Consider the following 24,923-nt stretch of genomic DNA (forward strand, 5'->3'; position numbering starts at 1 on the left):
TAAACATGTGGATAAAGATGAGCCAGTTGATGTAGTGTATCTAGATTTTCAGAAAGCTTTTGACAAAGTTCCTCATGAGAGACTCCTGAGAAAATTTAAAAAGTCATGAGATAGGAGGCAATATTCTGTTGTGGATTAGGAGTTGGTTATTGGACCGAAAACAGAGGGTAGGGTTAAATGGCCATTTTTCTCAATGGAGGAGGGTAAATAGTGGAGTGCCGCAGGGATCTGTACTGGGACGGTGCTATTTAACATATTTATAAATGATCTGGAAATTGAATGATGAGTGAGTTGATTAAATTTGCAGATGACACAAAACTTTTCAAAGTTGTCAAAACACATGTGGATTGTGAAAAATTGCAGGAAGACCTTAGGAAACTAGAAAACTGGGCATCCAAATGCAGGTGAAATTTAATGTGGACAAATGCAAAGTGATGCACATTGGGAAAAATAATTCAAATCATAGTTACCTGATGCTAGGATCCACCTTGGGAGTCAGCACCCAAGAAAAAGATCTAGGTGTCATTGTAGACAGTTCAATGAAATCTTTTGGCCAGTGTGCGACAGTGGCCAAGAAAGCAAACAGGATGCTAGGAATTATTAGGAAAGGGATGAAAATAAGACTTAAGAATATTATAATGCCTCTGTATCCATGGTGCGACCTCACCTTGAGTATTGCATTCAATTCTGGTCATCGTATCTAATAGCGGAATTAGAAAAGGTTCAAAGAAGAGCAATCAAAATGATAAAGGGGATGGAACTCCTTCCATATGAGGAAAGGCTAAAGAGGTTAGGGCTTTTAAAGTTGGAAAAAAGACGGCTGAGGGGGGATATGAATGAGGTCTAACAAAATCCTGAGTGGTGTAGAATTGGCAAAAGTAAATCGATTTTTCACTCTTTCAAAAAGTATAAGACCAGGGGACCCTCAATGACATTACATGGAAATACTTTTAAAACAAATAGGAGGAAATATTTTTTCACTCAAAGAATAGTTAAGCACTGAACTTCATTGCCGGAGGATATGGTAATGGTGATTAGCATATCTGGGTTTAAAAAAGGTTTGGACAAGTTCCTGGAGAAAAACTCTATAGTCTGTAATTGAGATGGACATGGGGGGAAGCCACTGCTTGCTTTTGGATTGGCAGCATGTAGTGTTGCTACTAATTGGGTTTCTGCTAGGCACTTGTGACATGGATTGCACATTGGAAACAGGATACTGGGCTGGATGCCCTTTTGGTCTGACCCAGTATGTCTGTTGTGTTGTTATGTAAAGTATATCCTGTAATTGATTAAAAACAACTTTTCCAATTAGGCTGTCTAGAAATGGAATAGAGAAGATGGTAGTTTGTAGGTTCAGTAGGCAATAAATCGGGAAGGATGCTAGCCAATCTCCTGCGACACCGCCAGAGGGCCTCTACGATTACAAAAATTAAAGGGCAGGGAGATCGGATGTATTCAGATGAATCTGAGTTAGATATTTTTAAGACTGGTCTAATAAATGCTCATTTCTAATGGATTAGTAAATGATCCTGAGACATTGAAGCATTTACAACTGTGGCAATTAAATTTCTAATTTTATTTTGTCTGGTCTTTAGAACTGAAGAGGTATATGGATTCAGTGAACAAGAGGAGTCCTTCATACTAGCTCTTAGTATCTTTGAATTAGAGCAGAAGAAAAGGGTTCCCATCATACTTAATCCTCTACAGTGCTGAATGCTAAATTACCATGACCAGATCGAAAATCATAGGAATTGTTTGTTTTCATTCAAAAAGTAGCAAAAGCAGACTGTCAGATCTATTATCCAACAGTAGTCAACAACTCTGTTTTCATATTCAATTCTTTAAATATAATTTTTTTTTAAGGTCCTGAAATTTTGTTAAGCTGATTGGAATAAATTACTAGGACCTTTAGTGACAGTAATTATTTGTCTTGGGCCAGATGATATTGAGGCATATTTTCAAAGCACTTAGACCTACAAAGTTCCATAGGTTAATATGGGACTTTGTAAGTCTAAGTGCTTTGAAAATGAGCCCCATTGTGGTTTACTGCTTCTCTAAAAGATGACAAAAGTGAATCCAAGATAGTTTGGAAAACCACAGGAAATTCTTTTCAAGGTGTAATCCAAGTTGTCTTTTAAAATTCATTCCTACAGATTCAAGGAAGCAGATGGGCAGATAAAGATTTCCAGAAGCATCCAGTTTCCAACTCATGTTTCTCTATTTTCTGCAATACTACAGACTATTTGAATTCTGGCTTATTTTGTATTGCACTGTGGCTAAGGATCCCTTGTGCCAGTCTTCTTCTTAACTGTATTTGCTCTCCCACTACTCCATTTTGATGACTGGCAACCAGTCTGCGTGAATGAATATTGTGCTTCCCCCTCCAGCAGTACTGATGGTGGTGGTAATGAAAAACACAGAGAATAGTGCTCATGGGCATCTTTCAACAGTTTTATTATTAAACAGGAAACCTATGCATGATAAGAGGGGCAGGGATACTGAGAGACCTGTAAGTTCACAGGTTCCATGCTTGTGACTGTGTTTGATTTGTCTGTGAGACTGCGAGGGTTCCTGTTCTTCTGTTTTATTGCCATATCCTGTGACTGTTGTCACCATTCAGAGAAGCAACTGGGTGGAACAGGTCTTCTTTCCACTCTGACTGAGATAATTGAGCATGGTGACATGAGATGGGCAGGTGTCAAGGTCAGCTTCTCCAGACCTGGAGCCACTAAGGAACAAAGAGCTTAAGCCCTTCACATTCAGTATTGCCAAACCCACCATCTCGAACATCAAGAGACAAACTCTTAATTGTGCAATTTGGGTATTCTTAATATGTTGAAACTCTCTGCTTAGTGTGCAGTGGCAGCTAAGAAAGCCAATAGAGAGGAGGAAGTGACGTCACCGCCGGAGATGGACGCCTGAATTCAGAGCTCCGTCGGGGCAGTGGAGAAATTGGCGATTTTCCCGAATTCCCAAGAACCGAACGCAGAATAATTGCAGCCAGAGAAGAGCGAGCAGATGGCGACCCGTAAGTGGCTGGAGAAATTCAAATACGTGGTGGATCAGAGGGAAGAAGCAGCGAACTCAGGACGCACTCCGAACAAGACGCATGGCAAAATGGCGGACGCTGACTCGGGCTCAGAAACGGAGGGACCCGTGGACCAGCAGGAAAGTGACACAGAGCTAACTAAACAGGAGGTCACTCGGTGGTTCAAGGCTTTAAAAGCCGAAATGTCAGCAGTAAGGAAAACAATAAAGGAGGCGGTTGTGGATATCCAGAAAGAGATGAGAGAGATCGGCAGCAGAGTTGAACAGGCAGAAGAAATGATGGAACACGTGGAGGGAGATGTTCAGGAGCTACGAGCAGAACTTAAATCTATGCGAGCGGAGAAAGCAAAAATGCAGCTTGACATAGAAGATCTAGAGAATCGCTCCAGAAGAAGCAATTTGAGATTTAAGGGAGTCCCTGAAACAGATCAGAATATGGATTGCGCAAAGGTAATCAGAGCAATCTGTGCACGCATTATGGACTCAGATGGAGAGGGCCAGATGAGTGGAGCGGGGACTGAGATACAGTTTGACAGAGGGCACAGAAGTCTGGGACCCAGAAGAGATAAGCAACCCAGAGATATTGTGGTATGCTTTAAAGACTACACGGTCAAAGATATGATTTGGAGAAAGGCAAGATCAATGGGAGAGATCCTCTGGGATGGTCAAAAAGTGCTAGTATTTCAGGACCTGGCGACAGAAACGCTTCAACGGAGAAGAGACTTCAGAGATCTTACAAAATATCATCAGCAATTATCGATATTGATGGGTCTTTCCGTTTGGACTCCAGTTTACAGTTGAGGGTCAAACGAGGCGGGTGACTACGCTGGGGGAAGCATGGAAACCTCTGAATGACCTGGGCTGTAAAAATATGCCCTCAGAGCCACCTGGAGGATCATCCGAAACAACAGCATCAATAAGGAAGGGGTCTTCTTGGCAAAAGAAAAGAGATCCTATCATGGATATCAGCAAAGGACAGAGTGCCCTGAAGGGAAGTATGAGAGAACTTTGGTATAGAGGTGCTGCTTAAAAGAAAAGGTGTTAATGAGCATGGTTGTAAACCATGAAGGAGGGAGTTTCATGATAGTAACATAGTAGATGACGGCAGAAAAAGACCTGCACGGTCCATCCAGTCTGCCCAAGAAGATAAATTCATATGTGCTACTATTTTTATTTGTACTGTCCTCTTCAGTGCACAGACCGTATAAGTCTGGCCAGCCCTATCCCCGCCTCCCAACCACCAACCCCGCCTCCCAACCACCAGCTCTGGCACAGACCGTATAAGTCTGCCCAGCACTATCCCTGCCACCCACCACCGGCTCTGGCACAGACCGTATAAGTCTGCCCAGCACTATCCCTGCCACCCACCACCGGCTCTGGCACAGACCATATAAGTCTGCCCAGCACTATCCCCGTCGCCCAACCACCAGCCCCGGCACAGACCGTATAAGTCTGCCCAGCACTAGTCTCCCCTCCCAACCACCAGCCCCAGCACAGACCGTATATGTCTGCCCACACTAGCTCCGCCTCCCAACCACCAGCTCTGCCACCCATTCTAGGCTAAGCTCCTGAGGATCCCTTTCTTCTGCACAGGATTCCTTTATGTTTATCCCACGCATGTTTGAATTCCGTTACCTTTTTCATCTCCACCACCTTCCGCGGGAGGGCATTCTAAGCATCCACCACCCTCTCCGTGAAAAAATACTTCCTGACATTCTTCTTGAGTCTGCCCCCCTTCAATCTCATTTCATGCCCTCTCGTTCTACCGCCTTCCCATCTCCGGAAAAGGTTTGTTTGCGGATTAATACCTTTCAAATATTTGAACGTCTGTATCATATCACCCCTGTTCTCCTTTCCTCCAGGGTATACATGTTCAGGTCCGCAAGTCTCTCCTCGTACGTCTTGTAACGCAAATCCCATACCATCCTCGTAGCTTTTCTTTGCACCGCTTCAATTCTTTTTACATCCTTAGCAAGATACGGCCTCCAAAACTGAACACAATACTCCAGGTGGGGCCTCACCAACGACTTGTACAGGGGCATCAACACCTCTTTTCTTCTGCTGGTCACACCTCTCTCTATACAGCCTAGTAACCTTCTAGCTACGGCCACCGCCTTGTCACACTGTTTCATCGCCTTCAGATCCTCAGATACTATCACCCCAAGATCCCTCTCCCCATCCGTATCTAGCAGACTCTCACCGCCTAACACATACGCCTCTGTTGGATTTCTACTCCCTAAGTGCATCACTTTGCATTTCTTCGCATTGAATTTTAATTGCCAACCTTAGACCATTCTTCTAGCTTTTTCAGATCCTTTTTCATGTTTTCCATTCCCTCCGGGGTGTCCACTGTGTTACAAATCTTAGTATCATCCGCAAATAGGCAAACTTTACCTTCTAACCCTTCGGCAATGTCACTCACAAATATATTAAACAGAATCGGCCCCAGCACCGATCCCTGAGGCACTCCACTACTCACCTTTCCCTCCTCCGAGCGAACTCCATTCACCACCACCCTCTGGCGCCTGTCCGTCAACCAGTTCCTAATCCAGTTCACCACTTTGGGTCCTATCTTCAGCCCATCCAGTTTATTTAAGAGCCTCCTGTGGGGAACCGTGTCAAAAGCCTTGCTGAAATCTAAGTAGATTACGTCTATAGCACGTCCACGGTTCAATTCTCCGGTCACCCAATCAAAGAATTCAATGAGATTCGTTTGGCACGATTTCCCTTTGGTAAAACCATGTTGTCTCGGATCTTGCAACTCATTTTCTTCCAGGAAATTCACTATCCTTTCCTTCAGCATCGCTTCCATTACTTTTCCAATAATCAAAGTGAGGCTTACTGGCCTGTAGTTTCCAGCTTCTTCCCTATCACCACTTTTGTGAAGAGGGACCACCTCCGCCGTTCTCCAATCCCTCAGAACCTCTCCCATTTCTAAGGATTTATTAAACAAATCTTTAAGAGGACCCGCCAGAACCTCTCTGAGCTCCCTCAATATCTTGGGGTGGATCCTGTCCGGTCCCATGGCTTTGTCCACCTTTAGTTTTTCTAGTTGTTGATACACACTCTCTTCCGTGAACGGTGCTATATCCACTCCATTCTCAAATGAACTTTTGCCAGTCCATCGTGGTCCTTCTCCCGGATTTTCTTCAGTAAAAACAGAACAAAAGTATCTATTTAGCAAATTTGCCTTTTCTTCATCATTATCTACATAGCGGTTTGCAGTATCTTTTAGTCTCACAATTCCCTTTTTAGTCATTCTCCTTTCACTAATATACCTGAAGAAATTTTTGTCACCCCTTCTTACCCTTCTAGCCATTTGTTCTTCCGCTTGCGCTTTCGCCAGACGTACCTCTCTCTTGGCTTCTTTCAGTTTCCTCCGGTATTCCTCCCCGTGTTCCTCGTCTTGAGTTTTTTTGTATTTCTGGAATGCGAACTCTTTAGCCTTTATTTTCTCAGCCAGTTTAAAACACTGTTGGAAAGGGGGAGGGAGGGTTTAAGGGGAAACGGGGACAGGGAACATAGAGGGGAGTCTGCTCTGATGAAGAGTTATTTCCTCAGAGACATTAGCTGGCGGATAACAGTTCCGCTCAGCAAATGAGGGGGGGGGGGGAGGGAGAAAAGGGTCTGAATCTGGGGTCCTGGAATGTGAATGGGCTGAACTCACAGAGAAAACGTAGTTTGGTATATCGGGTGTTGCAGAGAAGTCATTAGGATATTGTAATGTTACTGGAGACCCATATTTGATGCAGGGATGCTCACTTAAGCATAGGGCATACAGCGAATGCATAACACACTTCGACAAATGAGGGGGTTAGGTGGGAGGTCTAGTAATATATGTTCGAAGAGGGATACCATTTGAAGTAGAGGATGTTTACAGAGATGACCTGGGAAGATGTTTGGCGGTTAAGGGGCTCCTCTATGGGAAGGCAGTGACTATTGTTAATGTATACGCACCCAATTCAGGCCAGGGAGAGTTCTTTGCTCAAATAAGAGAGGAGCTTTTTCAGTTCCAAAAGGGGGGGGATGATAATGGGAGGGGATTTTAATGTGTGGAGGACATGTATGGACCACTCAAAGAGGATTAACACACCGCATAAGACTCACTGTAGGCAGTTGAAGTCCCTCACCTCTAAATTAGATTTAGTGGAGATCTGGAGACTTAAGCATCCGGGCCAGAGGGCATATACAGTGGGGGAAATAAGTATTTGATCCCTTGCTGATTTTGTAAGTTTGCCCACTGACAAAGACATGAGCAGCCCATAATTGAAGGGTAGGTTATTGGTAACAGTGAGAGATAGCACATCACAAATTAAATCCGGAAAATCACATTGTGGAAAGTATATGAATTTATTTGCATTCTGCAGAGGGAAATAAGTATTTGATCCCCCACCAACCAGTAAGAGATCTGGCCCCTACAGACCAGGTAGATGCTCCAAATCAACTCGTTACCTGCATGACAGACAGCTGTCGGCAATGGTCACCTGTATGAAAGACACCTGTCCACAGACTCAGTGAATCAGTCAGACTCTAACCTCTACAAAATGGCCAAGAGCAAGGAGCTGTCTAAGGATGTCAGGGACAAGATCATACACCTGCACAAGGCTGGAATGGGCTACAAAACCATCAGTAAGACGCTGGGCGAGAAGGAGACAACTGTTGGTGCCATAGTAAGAAAATGGAAGAAGTACAAAATGACTGTCAATTGACAAAGATCTGGGGCTCCACGCAAAATCTCACCTCGTTGGGGTATCCTTGATCATGAGGAAGGTTAGAAATCAGCCTACAACTACAAGGGGGGAACTTGTCAATGATCTCAAGGCAGCTGGGACCACTGTCACCACGAAAACCATTGGTAACACATTACGACATAACGGATTGCAATCCTGCAGTGCCCGCAAGGTCCCCCTGCTCCGGAAGGCACATGTGACGGCCCGTCTGAAGTTTGCCAGTGAACACCTGGATGATGCCGAGAGTGATTGGGAGAAGGTGCTGTGGTCAGATGAGACAAAAATTGAGCTCTTTGGCATGAACTCAACTCGCCGTGTTGGAGGAAGAGAAATGCTGCCTATGACCCAAAGAACACCGTCCCCACTGTCAAGCATGGAGGTGGAAATGTTATGTTTTGGGGGTGTTTCTCTGCTAAGGGCACAGGACTACTTCACCGCATCAATGGGAGAATGGATGGGGCCATGTACCGTACAATTCTGAGTGACAACCTCCTTCCCTCCGCCAGGGCCTTAAAAATGGGTCGTGGCTGGGTCTTCCAGCACGACAATGACCCAAAACATACAGCCAAGGCAACAAAGGAGTGGCTCAGGAAGAAGCACATTAGGGTCATGGAGTGGCCTAGCCAGTCACCAGACCTTAATCCCATTGAAAACTTATGGAGGGAGCTGAAGCTGCGAGTTGCCAAGCGACAGCCCAGAACTCTTAATGATTTAGAGATGATCTGCAAAGAGGAGTGGACCAAAATTCCTCCTGACATGTGTGCAAACCTCATCATCAACTACAGAAGACGTCTGACCGCTGTGCTTGCCAACAAGGGTTTTGCCACCAAGTATTAGGTCTTGTTTGCCAGAGGGATTAAATACTTATTTCCCTCTGCAGAATGCAAATAAATTCATATACTTTCCACAATGTGATTTTCCGGATTTAATTTGTGATGTGCTATCTCTCACTGTTACCAATAACCTACCCTTCAATTATGGGCTGCTCATGTCTTTGTCAGTGGGCAAACTTACAAAATCAGCAAGGGATCAAATACTTATTTCCCCCACTGTACATTCTTTTCCCACTCTTAGAATTCCTACACGAGGATAGACATGATCTGGTGCAGTCACCAACTGCGGGAACATTAACTGATCGGACGTAGGTTCTATCTCCATAACGGACCATGCCCCAGTGGAAATTGGGTTGAAAGGATTGGGGGGAGAGGGGCAACAGAGGTTCTGGAGGCTCAATGAGCTGGTGTTGGGTGAAAAGGAGGTTTGTGACGATATCCATAGGGTTATCCGGGATTATTGTAATATTAATAACACAGGGGAAGTTTCAGAGGGGACATTATGGGACGCGTTGAAGGCAGTGATACGGGGACATCTAATTAAATGGGGCGCCAGAAGAAAGCGGGATCGGGAAGCTAAAGAATTGGAGCTGAGAGGGCAGCTAGCATACTGGGAACGCAGACATCAGGAGGGGGGATCAGGAGCAGATTTGAAAGAAGTACGAAAATGCCGCGTGGAACTTGATAAGTTGCAGGTAGAGAGGGTGTGGAATTTATGAGGAAGCGCCTTCAACAAAAATTCTTTGAATTTGGCAATAAATCGGGAAGGATGCTAGCCAGTCTCCTGCGACACCGTCAGAGGGCCTCTACGATTACAAAAATTAAAGGGCAGGGAGATCGGATGTATTATAGTGATAAAGATATTAGAGATCAACTTACTACATTTTATCAAGCTTTATATCGGTGTGAACTTGAAGTGGAGAGGGACGAGGTCCGAAAGAGCCTGGGTCAGCTTGGCTTGCCAAGGATGTCTAGTGCGGATCGTACAAAGTTGGAGGCCCCCTTCCACCTAGATGAAATTAAGCAGGTGCTAAAAAGGACTTAAGGGCGGGAAGGCCCCCGGCCTAGATGGTTACTCTGCTAAGTTCTATAAAAGTTTTGCTGGAGAGGTGGGGCCATTGTTGGTGTGGGTGGGAAACGCTTGCTTCCAGGGCCAATCGCTCCCAACTAGTATGCATGACGCTGGTATTTTGTTAATATTGAAACCAGGGAAAGATCCAGCTATATGTGGGTCATACAGTCCGATTAATGCCCAAATTAATACAGTCAGATCAATCTGGATTTGTGGCAGGAAGGCAGGTAGCTGATAGTATTCGTTGCACACTACATGTCATCTGGAAGGCACAACAGAGGGAGATACCTCTAGCTTTGCTGAGTACAGATGCGGAAAAAGCCTTTGACAGGGTGGAATGGCCCTATCTGTGGGAAGTTTTGGAGCATATGGGGTTTGGGGTGTGCCTAATTGGGTGGTTAAAACGGTTATATGAGAGGCCAACAGCGAGGCTTAAAGTAAACGGGGGGGTACACGCCAGCTTTTCAGATAAGAAGGGGCACTAGGCAAGGATGCCCATTATCACCACTGTTATTTGCGTTAGCAATTGAGCCATTGGCGCAAAAGATTTGGGAGTCGGGTGATATTAGGGGAGTCACGTTAGGAGGCGTGGAACACAAGATGGCCCTCTTCGCAGATGATGTGCTTTTTTTTTGTAAACAACCCCATCTGGACTCTCCCAAACTTGATGAGGGAACTTAGACCAGTATGGGAAGATATCGGGATTCAAGATAAATTATGATAAATCAGAAATGTTAGGGGTGTCCATCCCACAACGTAGAATGGAGGAGATATTACAAGGGTTTCCATTTCGGTTACAGAAAGGTAACATTAAATATTTAGGGGTACGGATACCTACGGACATCTCTCAGCTGTATTCTCTTAATTACACACCATTTTTTCAACAAGTGCGCAGGGACATGGGAGGATGGGAAGGGAGATGGTTATCATGGTGGGGCCGGATAGCTTCGGTTCGAATGAATATCTTACCAAGAATGTTATTTTTGTTTCAAACCCTGCCAATACAAGTACCTAGGGGGGAATTGGGTAAGTTGCAGCAGGAAATTTCAAAATTCATTTGAGGGGGGAAGGGCACTGAGGCAGAGTAGGAGATTGTTGTGGAAGCCGTAGACCTCGTTGGGAGAGGGGTGCTGAATCTAGAATGGTACTTCTGGACGGCCCAGTTAAAGTTTATACTGGCATGGAGTCAGGAGAATCCATCTGTAGTGGCAAGTCTAGATCAGGGGATGGTAAGGGGCCATTGTTTGAATTCGATCATATGGGCCTCGGTTACTCCCAGTGCATATGGGAAGATGACTTCCAATCCATTTGTGAGTCACCTTTTAACACATTGGGCGTCTTTTAGAGCTAGGTTCTGGAAGAATAGAAACACATCCACTTATGCGCATATTAGTGGGGAACCGGCTTTTAACGTAGGGGTGGGACATCGGGTTGCGGAGAGGTGGAAGAAGGGGGGGGTTGATTTGTTTTCGGGACCTGATAGAAGAGGGGAAATTAAGGACGTTTGAGGAACTTAAAGAGCAATATGCGGGAGGGGATAAGGATAGTTTTTTCTATTTACAAGTTAAGCACTACATGGGTCAACAAGGGTGGCTGAGGAGGGACCCTGAGGAATATGAACAACTGGAGAATTTCGGGGGGTCCTTAGGGAAAATGAAGGGAGTTATTTCTCTGTTGTATAAATTTATAAGAGGCAGGACTTTTGAGAAATGTAATTATATGTCACACTGGGAACAAGACCTGCAGAAGGAATTTACGTTAAATGAATGGAAGGCGATAATAATGGAAGTTAAAAAAGCTTCAAACTGTGTGTTAAAAGAAAACGCCTTTAAGGTGCTCTCGAGATGGTACTATACCCCGCATCGTTTGCATGTCATGTTTCCAACAGTCTCCCAACTCTGCTGGAGGTGTGGAGAGGAGGAGGGGCCTTTTCTGCACATCTGGTGGTCCTGTTGTAAACTGCAACAATTTTGGAGAAATGTAACGGCAAAAATCACAGAGTACACGGGCAAACCGTTTCAGTGTGAACCACAGTGGTGCCTGCTGGGTATAGGCAATAGACGTGGTAATAAATGGCAGAGACGTTTCAAGAGACTACGTTTAACAGCAGCCAAGAGTGTAGTAGCGAAACAGTGGAAGCAAAAGGAGGCATCATCTGAGCATGACTGGACTCTGAAATTGTCCCTGGTTGGGGAAATGGAGACGCTCACGGATAAAAGAGTGGGCAAATACAATGCAACTTCTGAGTTATGGTCCAAACTCCAGGACTTGACCCAAATGAGGTAGTTGAAATGGAGCTGAGGGAGGTGGGTGGGGGAGGGAGGAAAGAGGGGGAGGGAGAGATGGGGTAGGAGGGGGAGAAGAAAAAATTTGTATTTGCATAATTCTGTTACATTGTTAAGTTTGTCAATAAAAAAAATTCTTAAAGTAAAAAAAAAAAAAAGGAAAGCAAATAGAATGTTTGAGTATTAGGAAAGGAATGGAAAACAAAAATGAGGATGTTATAATGCCTTTGTGTGACATTTGTGAGCCCTTGGCCCAGAGTTGGCCACGTGAGAATCACTCAACCACCTCTGGGTAGACCGAGGCCCCTCAGAACTAAGAGTACTCCCAAGAACTGGACTGGACCACAAGTGGAGATGAACTGAGGCAGCTTTATTAGTAGGAAAAAACACATGGCTAAAAGGGTAGCCAAACGGCACAGAAAGGAAAACAGGCAGCCTAGCTATACAGTCTATCCTAGCTGAAGCAAGGCAAACATTAAACATAGAATAAGGTAAAGTAGAATAGCCTAACTGTATAGGGAAATCAAACATAAGCAGCCTAGCTGTGCATCTCACTACTAGCGGAAACAATGCAAAGCATAAAGTATACAGTAAAGGTAAAGTAGAACAGCTTAGCTGTATGGGGAAATCAAACACAATCAGCCTTGGAGGCAAGATGGCGACGGAGAGGAAGTTCTCAGGAACGCTCCGGACCATGTACCTTATAAATCCTCAAAAACGAGTTTCGTTTTCTACCTTAACATGCCTAAAAGGAGGGGAAGGCAGAGAACCGGACCCGCGGTGCTCTGGAACGTTTCCTGGTTCCGGGAGTGATGTCGGGAGCTGGAGCTCTGCAGACGGGGAGTGCGGGGAGAGGAGATCCGCATCCCCGTCAAGAGTTGGACACCACGTTGAGCCCCGAACGGAGAACGGCTCCTCCCATGCCGGCAGACACTCTGAGAAGGGACCAGGAAGCCCCAAGTTCCCAAGTGGCGATAGGGTCTCCCGGAACGGGACCCAACCCGGAAGTAAGTCTGCTGATGGAAAGTGCACAGTTTGTGCAGGAATTGAGTGGAGGAGAGGCCTTGACCGAGGATCAATGGACGAGGAAAGCAGGCTTAACAGAGGGAACTTTTCAAATGGATCTACCAAGTAAGTCTGCTTTAGGAGAAAAGCCAGATAATATTACTTTAGAAGTTATATGGGAAGCTCTGAAGAGCCTGGAACATTCTTTATCTCAAAGAATTTCTTCTATGTGTGAACAATCTCAGATCTCTTTAAATAAAATACCAGTATTGGAAACAAAAATTCAAACCTTGGAAACTTTAACGGAAGATGGGGAAGATGGCCGACAGATGAGCAGCTCCCTGAGAAGCTCCCTCGCCGAACTCCCAAAACCCCAGACGAACTGACTACCTGGGCCGTTCTTGACCGGACCGGAACGGACCGGGAGGGAACTAAACCACGACCGAATCCTGCCGTACTGAATAATTCAACTAGGCAAGGATCGGGAGGGTAACCGGCGAGTCTTGGAGGAGCTGACCACGCCACGAGGCCCATCTGCCTGCAGGCGACCAAGACCCAGAGCAAGCGAAATCGCTGGGTCGCCCAAGTAGCGAAGAACGCCCTGACCGGACCGGAAGGGTTCGGACAGCGCCGAAGCCGAGGCCCTTATTCGGAATCAACTAACCTTCTTGAATCGGGGGACCTGAAGGCAAACGCCGGGTCTGATTCTCCGGGCCGCAAATCGAGGAACGACCGACGGCGGGAAGACAACAAGCAAGCCGAGGCTGACCTGGCGGCTCCGAGCGATCTGCCGAAAAGGACGCCGCCGAACGCAGAGCAACGGAGCTGCAGAGCCTAACTCGCCGAACCCCAGCAGTACCGTAGAGCTGACCCTGCTGAGCCCAGCGGGACCGCACGACCTGACCCACCGAGCCCAACGCAAGCGGCTGATCAACCGGTGGCCTGAGGCCACGCAACGCCGAGGACTGATCGAGACGCAGGAATGAGCTCAGAGGATCGCCGGGAGCAGGTCGAGCTCTCCTCTGACCAAACGACCGTGCTACTGATCGCCGCTCGGGCCGCCAAGGACGACTGCTGACAACCAAGACCGACTGGGAGGGTCAACCTGCCTGGAACAAGATCTACCTGCTGTGGCCGAACTGAGTAATAAAATACCTGCTCATTTTAACTGCATACATGCACTGCTTAGCTTTAACATAATTTAAAAATCCTCGCTTTATCCTGCTTTGCTGTGCTTACTTTTACTGAAAGCAACTGTTGCCATGCTTTAAATTAAACTCCTGTTAAGATTAATGCAAATGCAAATATGACTTCATCTGCCTAATAGTGAATTGTTGCCAAATATTCAGTGCAGGCTTGCCCAGCAATAATCTGTTGCCAAGCTCTAAATTAAATTGTTGCTATAATTAAATACAAATATAAGCACTACTGCGCATGCCTAGCACTGAACCGCTGCCAGCTTTAAACTAAATTGTTGCTAAGCCTAACTGAAAATGTTAGCACTATCTCGCTTGAATTGTAGCCAAGCTCAAATGCAATTGTAAACTTTGAATTGCTCAAATGTAAACCAGACGCCTAATTGTCACAGCGCCCAACACATAGACATGAACACCAGCAACACACTCATAACCATCCAGAGTCTCATTATATTCACTATATTCTTACACGCAAACACAACCCACAACCTAGACAACAACAACCCCACCACTCACATTCCGCACAACACTCACACATACACAATGCACGCCCAAAACAACAATCATAACAACCCAACTACATATCACCAATCCTATGCACAATATTTAAATAACCTACCAAATCAAAGACACAACAACCAACCAACTGGAATAAACCCCGGATATGCACACCACCGACAAAATAAGGAAAACAATGACAACAGTAAACTCAACCACCGAAGAAACAGACAATTAATAAAAATAAACACATCAAACCCCACCTTGGAACCACATCACCCAATCCAACTAGGATACGTCAATGCAAGATCAGCAGTAAGAAACTCAGTAGACGTACTAGATTGAATCACCACAGACAAATTAGACCTCTTATTTATCACAGAAACCTGGTTCCATAGTCCCACAGACCCAGCCATCTTACAAGCGTGCCCACCAGAATACAAAATCACGCACTGGACAAGAAATGGAAAAAAAAGAGGAGGCGGAATAGCGATAATATACAAACCTGAATTCACCATCACAATCACAGGCGAATCTACCTCACCACAACTTGAAATTGCATCGACAAGAATCAGCCATCCAAGCCTAATAGGACACCTTAACACAATCCTATTCTACAGGCCACCAGGAAAATGGCAAGACACCCAAACACAACTCATGGATTTCATCTCGAATACCTGCGTATCAGCCTCAAACATCCTCATACTAGGCGACATCAACTTACACCTAGAAAATGACACTCTACCAAGTACACGAGAACTCAAAGAATTCTTAAAACTCTGGGACCTGCAAACACCCAACTTACAACCAACCCACGAAAAAGGACACACAATAGATATCATAACAAACAGATTTGAATCGGACTCAACTATCACACTCACTAACACAAGATGGACACCTACATTATGGTCAGACCACCATAAAGCAAATGTCACTCTTTACTGGCGAAAAACGCAACTAAACACAATCAACAAACATGAACGAACAACCTACACAACAAGAGGAAAAATAGACCCCACAACATTCTGGCAACAGATTTACCAGAGCGAATGGACTACAAACGCCGACACCATCCAATTCCTCCAAGAATGGGACGATATAAGCACAACAACATTAAACAAAATCGCCCCAGTCCAAACCAGAACATCACACAGGAAAAATGCAAATCCATGGTTCACCGAAGAACTGAAAAAACTGAAAACACAAGTCAGGAGACTTGAACGAGCTTGGAACAAAAAGAAAGACGAACAAACACTAAACGACTGGAAACAACTTCGGAGAAAATATAAATACACCATCAAACAGACAAAAAGACTACACTATAAAACACTAATAGGACCAAACTACAAAGACACACATAAACTCTTCAACCTCGTGAACAAACTATTAGACACCACACCTGTTACAAACAACAGCAAAGATATACCAAGTGTCGACAACCTTGCGAAATACTTCAAGGAGAAAATTATACTATTGCGACACAAAATACCTGCCAGCCCTATAGAATACACCACTCTCCTAGATTGTCTAGATCCAGAAGAAGGGACACACCCAGCAGACAGAACCTGGACCGAATTTGAAGTATTATCAGAAGACCTCATCTCTAAAACTCGCAAAAGATATGCCAAATCCAACTGCAAACTAGACATATGTCCGAATAGCCTCATGAAATCTGCTCCTCAAAAATTCATAATAAACCTAACAAACCACATAAACTACATGTTAAAAAATGGACTCTTCTCAAAAGAAAAAGGAAAAATCTTACTCACACCAATTCCTAAAGATACAAAGAAAAACACGAGCGAAATAACGAACTACAGACCAATAGCATCCATACCACTAATAACCAAGATAACCGAAGGTATGGTAACTAAACAACTCACAAACTATCTAGACAAACATTCGATACTGCATGATGCCCAATCAGGATTCCGTTCGAATCACAGTACAGAAACAGTATTAGTCACCCTTATGACCAAATTCAAACAAATAATTGCAACCGGCAACAATATACTCCTCCTACAATTTGACATGTCAAGCGCCTTCGACATGGTTGACCATGAAATCCTACTACACATACTTGAATACTTTGGCATCAGAGGAAATGTCCTGAACTGGTTCAAGGGGTTCTTAACCCTGCGTTCGTATCAAGTCAAATCAAACTCAACCACGTCCAAAGCATGGATACCTGAATGTGGAGTCCCACAAGGATCACCTCTCTCACCAACCATATTTAACCTAATGATGATCCCTCTAGCGAAACTCCTATCAAACCATAACCTCAACCCATATATATACGCCGATGATGTGACAATATACATCCCATTCAAACAAGACACCAAAGAAATCTCAAATGAAATTAATCAGAGTCTACACATCATGAACACATGGGCAAATACATTCCGCCTGAAACAGAACGCAGAAAAAACCCAATGCCTGATACTCACCTCCCAATACAACGCAACTGAATTCAACGTGTTAAACACACCAAACCTTAAACTCCCTATCTCAGAAACGCTAAAAATCCTTGGAGTGACTATCGACCGCCACCTAACACTCGAAACCCACGCAAACAACATAACCAAGAAGATGTTCTTCTGCATGTGGAAGTTGAAAAGGCTAAGACCATTCTTCCCAAGATTCGTCTTCCGCAGCCTAGTTCAATCCTTCGTCCTTAGCCACCTGGATTACTGCAACTCATTATACGCAGGATGCAAAGAGCAAATACTGAGGAAACTTCAGACAGCCCAGAACACAGCAGCCAGGCTCATCTTCGGAAAACCTAGATACGAAAGAGCAAAACCACTACGAGAGAAACTACATTGGCTTCCACTCAATGACCGCGTTACTTTTAAAGTCTGCACATTAGTCCATAAGATCATTTACGGCGAAGCCCCAGCGTACATGTCTGATTTAATAGACCTACCACTCAGAAACGCTAAAAGATCATCCCGAACTCACCTCAACCTCCACTACCCAACCTGCAAGGGCCTGAAATACAAGACGCTACACGCGTCAACCTTCTCCTACAAGAGCACGCAATCTTGGAATACACTACCGCGCAACCTAAGAATGATTAACGAACAAGCCTCCTTCCGTAAACTACTGAAGACTCACCTGTTTGAACAAACCTACGGAAAGAGCCAAAACACATAGAGACCACACTCACTGTTCACCAATGCAAAGCACATCCACTTCTTATCCCTCATCCCGCTATCCAGTCAATCATATATTATTCACAGAACTATATACACCAAATGTCTTGGTGTCCAACAATGAATGTTTTTTCCCATTGTCTCTTTCCAATGTTTCTAAGTTGATGTCCCATTGTTATATTCCCAATGATATTCGAATGTCTCGCACAACCCTGTTCAATGTAATCCATAACCTAGTTGTAACCAATGTATTTCTATTATTCATATCTTATTGTAAGCCACACTGAGCCCGCAAATAGGTGGGAAAATGTGGGATACAAATGCAGTAAATAAATAAATAAACTCAAAGGAAACACAAACTATTCAACAAATTCAAGCTAACCTGATAAAAGAAAATTCATATTTCCAGAATAAGATAGAAAATTTGGAAAATGCTCAGCGAGCTAATACGCTAAGATTGATAAATTTCCCAAAGCAACCCATGATTGCACCTGCAATAACTTTCAAAAAATATATGACTGAAGTTTTGGAAATACCAGAAAAAGCATACCCCCCAATATCAAAAATTTATTATTTATTACCTTATAAGAAAAGAGAACAAGTACAAGTGGAAGGTCAAAGACCTGAAACATCCTTTGATGTTTTGGATTTGAACTTAACACAAACGTTGGAAGATGATAATTTAGGTTTGGTACCAATGACTTTAATTGTTTCCTTTGTGCTACAACCGGACAGGGATTGGATCCTTAAACAGTTTTTTCCTCGTCGAGATCATCTTTTTATGAACTATAAGATAATGTTTCCGGATGTTTCTAAGGCAACCCAAAGAAGGCATAAAGAATTTCTTAAGTTACGCTCTAAGGCTTCTCAACTAGGCGCACTTTACTGGTTAAATTTTCCATGTAAATGTGTGTTAAAATTGAATGCTATTAAATATGTTTTCTTTGACCCAATACAACTTAATTCTTTTTTGGACTCTAAAATAGCCTTGTTGCCCTCAGTCCAGTCAAGACCAATAATAATATCAACAACGTGAAGTAATTAGAAACTCCTGGAACTTCCTCTCCTGTCCCTATTTCAAGATAAATATTTTCAATTATAATGTTTATTATAATTAAATGTTGAGACAGGCCTCAATTGTAGTGGACTATAGATGGCTAAATGTAGAAATTTTTACGCTCTATATTGTAAAATTGAAATATTAATCTTGATTTCCTTATTGACATATAGATAACAATGTAGGATGTAAATTGTGATGCTAAGTTTCCTAATTTTTGGAAATTATCTTTTCTGAATCAAGATGTATCTTGAAGTTATTGTAAAATTTAAAGAAAAACAAACAAACACAAGCAGCCTAGCTGCACATCTCAATATTAGCAAAGCAATGCAAACATATGGCATACAGTAGACCACAATAGACTAGGCAAAGGGCCCATCCTAGCAGGACAAAGACAAACAGGCAATACTTGTCTGACAGAGGTAACACTAGTGGTTAACAAAATGGGTTCATTCTGTCAGTACACTCAGATGATCCGCTGAACAACTGCAGCAAGCTTCCTCAAAATCAGAGTGGAGCAGAAGCAAAACAAAGGGAAAAGAAAGAAAGTCTTTTAAGGACCTGCACCGTAGGTAGAGGCCAGAGTGGGTCACTTCGCTCTCAGAAGACTAGGGATGTCACCTAAGACAAGTAAACAGTCACTGAGGAGCCCAAGCCAAATGCTCCCAAGGCAAGCAAGATAAAGCAACAAAGCCCCAGCTGACACTCCCAAGGCAAGCAAGGTGAAGAAGCCAAACCTGAGCCGATGCTTCCAAGACAGAAGACTCAACAGCCCTACACAGCATTAGGTGAAAGCCGAAGGCAAATTTTTACTCCTCAATACTACCAAGCTTGAAAGCAGGCTTCACAGGAACACAGCATTAGGTGAAAGCTGTAGCAAAGCTTTACCTCTCAGGACTACCAGGCTTGAAGGCAGACCTCCACTGGAACACAGCATAAGGAGAAAGTTGTAGCAAAGCTTTACCTCTCAGGGCTACCTGGCTTGGAAGGAACACAGCATGAAGGAAAAGCTGTGGGCAAAGCTTCATCCTACAACCTCTCAAAGAAACAGAAGTTGGGACTTGCAGAGCCCAGGTAGGCCTGGGCCTAATCAAGGATAATTGCCAGAACCAATGGCGTAGCTACGTGGGGCCTGAGGGGGGCCTGGGCTCCCGCAGATTCGCCCCTGGCCCCCTGCCGACGACCCCGCCTCCCGCCACCAACCCTCCCCCGCTATCGCCGCCCGCCCCGCTACCGCATGATTTACCTTGTTTGCTGGCAGGAATGCCCAAACCCCGCCAGCCAAGAGTGTTCTTCAGCGCCGGAGTTAGTAGACTCCGGCGCCTTCATTCAAGGAAGTTTCGTCTGAAGGATCAGCTGGTTTTGACGCCTTACGTCCTGCACCGTGCATGTAGCCCCGTGCAGGACGTAAATGCGTCAAAACCAGCTGATCCTTCAGACAAACTTCCTTGAATGAAGGCGCCGGAGTCTACTAACTCCGGCGCTGAAGAACACTCTTGGCTGGCGGGATTTGGGCATTCCCGCCAGCAAGCAAGGTGGGCGGTGATGGCAGGGGAGGGTTGGTAGCGGGAGGGGGGTTTAAGAGTGTCGGCGCAATCGAGCGGGGGAAGGGGGGTCGCCGGAGGGGGGAGGCGGCTTGACAGTGCCCCACCCACCTCGGGCTCTGGCCCCCCCTCCTGGCAAGGTCTGGCTATGCCCCTGGCCAGAACACTGAGCACACTCGGAAGTGCTCAGTACTGAAGACATCACCAGCTTGGCCTCCACCACTCTACAGTGACCCCACAGGTCACTGACTGGAACTGCAGGTAATTTTAGTAGGTTAAGAAGGAGGAACAGAGCACAGACGAGCAAGGCACCGATTTCGGCGATGACAACCATGACACTTTGTACCGTTCCATGGTGTGACTGCACCTCAAATATTATGCGCAATTCTGGTCACCGCATCTCAAAAGAATTATAGTGGAATTAGAAAAGGTACAGAGAAAGGCGACAAAAATGATAAGGGGATGGGGTGACTTCCCTAAGAGGAAAGGCTAAAACGACTAGGGCTCTTCGGCTTGGAGAATAGACAGCTGAGGGGGAGATATGATAGGGGTCTATAAAATAATGAGTGGAGTGGAACAGGTAGATGTGAATTGCTTGTTTACTCTTTCCAAAAATATTAGGAATAGAGGGCACGCAATGAAGCTACAACGTAGTAAATTTAAAACAAATCCAAGAAAATATTTTTTTCACTCAATATGTAATTAAACTCTGGAATTTTTTGCCAGAGAATGTAGTAAAAGCAGTTAATTTAGCAATGTTAAAAAAGGTTTGGATACATCCTAAAAGAAAAGTCCTTAAGCCATTATTAAGATTGGGAAAATCCACTACTTATTTCTAGGATAAACAGCATAAAATGTACTGTACTGGATTGGCCACTGTTGGAAACAGGATACTGGGTTTGATGTTCTTATGTACACTTATGTTCTTATGTTCCTAATCCAGAGATGCCAAAGGTGGCCCATACCAGTGCTAGAGATTTACCCCCACAATGCTGGAAATTGAAGGCCAGTGGAGTGAGGTTTTTCTCATAGGCCCCAGCCATTTCTTAAACCAGCTCTGGTAACAACAAAAAGGAGAAGTAGAGGGTGAGACATGGCTTCACACGATGGGAGAATTCACATCTAATGTCTTTATTATGCACCAAAATGAAGACCCAACACGGGCCTGTGTTTCGGTTGGAGGAGAAACCGTCCTGCTTCAGGGGGGTCACAGGACTCTGTGTAGTCACTGATGTTGGAGTGGTACCTATGTTATTGAGCTTACAAACTACCAGGCTAATCAGACATAGAGGCATATTTTCAAAGCACTTTGGGAGGCCTAAGTTCCATAGGTTTCATGGAACTTTGGGAGGCTAAGTGCTTTGAAATGAGCTTGACAGTGTGCACCTGAATGAGTGGAGGCAGGCACCCTATCAGGTCTTCATTTTGGTGCCAAATAAGACTTTAGATGTGAATTCTCCCATCTTGCGAGCCATGTGTCATCCTCTCCTCCTTTTTGGTTTTCCGTTGTTTCCCATGGAGGGCATCCTCTGCTTCCCTTGTGGACTCTGCTTAAACCAGCTCTAGCATGTATATATGTATTCCACTAACTGATATATTCTAATCAATAAATAGAAAATAAAATTACTTTTTCTACCTGTGATGTCTGGTTTCTGATAAGGGGATGGAAACTGCTTCCGTATGAGAAAAAGCTAAAGAGGTTAGGGCTGTTCAGCTTGGAAACGGGTGGAGATGAATCGGTTTTTCTCTCATTCAAAAAGTACAAGGACCAGGGACACGCAATGAAATTGCATGGGAATAATTTTAAAATAAATAGGAGGAATATTTTTGCACTCAAAGAATAGTTAAGCTCTGGAACTCGTTGCCAGACGATATGGTAACGGCGGGTAAAAAGGTTTGGACAAATTCCCTTGAGGAAAAGTGCATAGCCTGTTATTGAGATGGACATGAGGAAGCCATTGCTTGCCCTGGGATTGGTAGTGTGGAATGGTGCTAATAATTGTTTCTGCCAGATACTTATGACCTGCATTGGCTACTGCTGGAAGCAGAATACTGGGCTGGATGGACCATTGGTCTGACCCAGTATGGCTTTTCTTATGTTCTCTTAATTCTAATTCTGTTGTGTTGAGCATCTCCCTTCTCTGTGTCTTTATTCTTGCCCTGATCACTATCTCTCCTCTGTGTCCATATCTCTCTCTGCTCCCCTCATTCCCAGAATTACCTTTCTTTGTCCTTATCCCTTCCCATGTTCAGCTTCTCCCCTCATTCTTCCCTTTCCTCTCACCACCCACCCCCACCTCTACCTCTGGGGCCAGCATGTTTCCATCTTTCTTCCCTCTCTCCTGTCCCCATCCCCCACCTCTACCTCCTTCAGGAACCAGCATCTATTTTCCTTCTTTATTGTCCTGCTCCCTCAGGGGCCAGCATCTTTCTTCTTTTTCTCCTGTCTCTCCACCCTCAGGGGCCAGCATCTCTTACTCTCTCTTCCTGCTCCCTCCCTCCACCCCAGTGGCCAGCATCTCTTGCTGTCTCCCTCCACCCAGTGGCCAGCATTTGGGTGATTTTCCAAGCCCCCCCCCCACCACCACTGGTCACTGGCGCACTGTTAGCCTCTTCTCTCTCTGACACAACTTCCTCCTCTTTCTGGCAGGCCAGCCACAGCAGAGGGGAGGAGGCTTGCGCCCGATTGGAAGAAGTGTCCTTGGCGCTGCCAATCAGACAAATAAGGCTTACCGGGGGGGGGGGGTGTTTGTGTGTGTGTGTTTGGAGACTTACTAGGGGAATAAAAAGAAGAGCATAACCGGTGGGGTGGGGGGGGGGGGGCAAGGGGGGTGGAGAGTAAGAGATACCAGGGGAATAAAAGCTGAGTGTAACTGCGGGGGCAAGGAGCAGAACAAATGAGGCAGGAAGCAGACCAAATGCGTGTGATGCACTCATTTAGGCATGTGAGCTAGAGAAGGTGCCTAAATGCATGTGACTTGGCATGTTTGTCCTAATCTGAAATAACAAAATACAACAAAATTTTATTTCATTTCATTTTTGTTTTAGTATGTGGTGAAACATGAAATATGCAAAAAGAAACAGAAAAAGCAAACAAAACAGTATCTTGTCTATTTACATCCCTAATATCTGAATGGCAGCATTTCACAAGATCGTACAAATCCTGTTTTTTTAGCCTGTAGGTTACTCAGATGGTTTGTCTGTTTTTTTTTTTTTTTTTTTTTTTGGGGGGGGGGGGGGGGGGGTGGAAATAGAAAATCCTGAATAAACTTGAAACCTACAAGCTCATTCATCTTTAGATCATTCTTATCTTGTTCCAGTGTAAAGTAACACAGTCTGCAAAGAAGTTTCTTCCAGAATTTATATGGCTACTTAGGGGGGAATTCATCAAGCAGTGTTATGGACTTAACACATGTTAAAGGAATTAGCATACGCTAAATGATAATAGCCCATTCTAGATCTATGGGCTTTTAGCATTTAGCACACTCTGATTTACCTTAACGCTCATTAAGGTGCATTAAGGCCATAACACTGTCTGAGGAATCCCCCCTAAAACTCTTGGAACAGTACCTGTGCCTCATGAGTACATGCAAAATCAGTGTTATGATCCTACTGGGACAAGCATGGTAGCAGCCGGGTTTTGGTCCTGATTGGCTATGTCAGGGATTGGTCTGACATCTGAGGCAGATGATGTCAGATGCCAGACCCTATTTAAACCTATCTCAGTCTGCTTGCATAGGACGCTCTAGCATTAATTCCCTCAGCTGTGAGCTTACCTTGTGATTCTCTGTTGTCTGTGCATGTGGCAAAATGTGTGATTAGTCTTTAACCCTTTACTTCCTGTATTTGCTGTTTGAGTCTGTGGGAGCTTGCTCCTTCCTCTGCTTGTGCTGTAGCTCAGCTGTGAGTTGTTTCTTTGTGTGGTTTGCCTTCAACCCTTTACTTTCTGTGTTTGCTGTTTGAGTCTGTGAGAGCTCAGCTCAGCTGTGAGATGTTTCTTTGTGTGGTTTCTCTTTAACCTTTTACTTGCTTAATCTGTTGTTTGAATCCTGTTTGGGCTGCTCTTCCATTAAGCTGTGTGGCACAGCCCTGAGCTGCCTCTCTTTGTGGTTTCCCTTTAACCCTTTACTTGCTGTATCTGTTGTTTGAATCCTGTTTGGGCTGCTCTTCAGTTTAAGCTGTGGGTTCTAGTACCTGTGTGTTTGGTCTTGTGACCTTTTGTTGGTGACTGTGTTTTGCACAGTGTGTGCGGCCTAGTTAGTATTCCCTTCAGGGACTTTGCTCTGTTGGTTTTCCCCTTCTTTCTTGTTTGTTTGGGTTCCAGTTCGGCCTTGTGGCCTGTACGTTTGGACTCTGTTACATGTGGGTTCCAGTCTGGCCTTGCAGCCCGTATGAGTGTTCTGTCTTTCATTTCTGGTGGGGCTCTCTGGTCTCCCTGAGTGTACTGGGCTTCGTAGCCTTTTGTCTCTGTACTAGCTTTGGCTCAATCTGCCCTAGGCC

At 44.7% G+C, this 24,923-nt stretch overlaps 1 protein-coding gene across 7 annotated transcripts in view; it reads left to right on the top strand.

Annotated features, from left to right (window-relative positions):
- The window catches only part of RNF112 (ring finger protein 112), a 196,990-nt gene that overhangs the window by 66,644 nt on the left and 105,423 nt on the right, over window positions 1–24,923 (top strand). The window lies entirely within an intron of this gene.

The sequence above is a fragment of the Microcaecilia unicolor genome, chromosome 7, assembly GCF_901765095.1.
Source record: "Microcaecilia unicolor chromosome 7, aMicUni1.1, whole genome shotgun sequence".
Classification (NCBI taxonomy): Eukaryota; Metazoa; Chordata; class Amphibia; order Gymnophiona; family Siphonopidae; genus Microcaecilia; species Microcaecilia unicolor.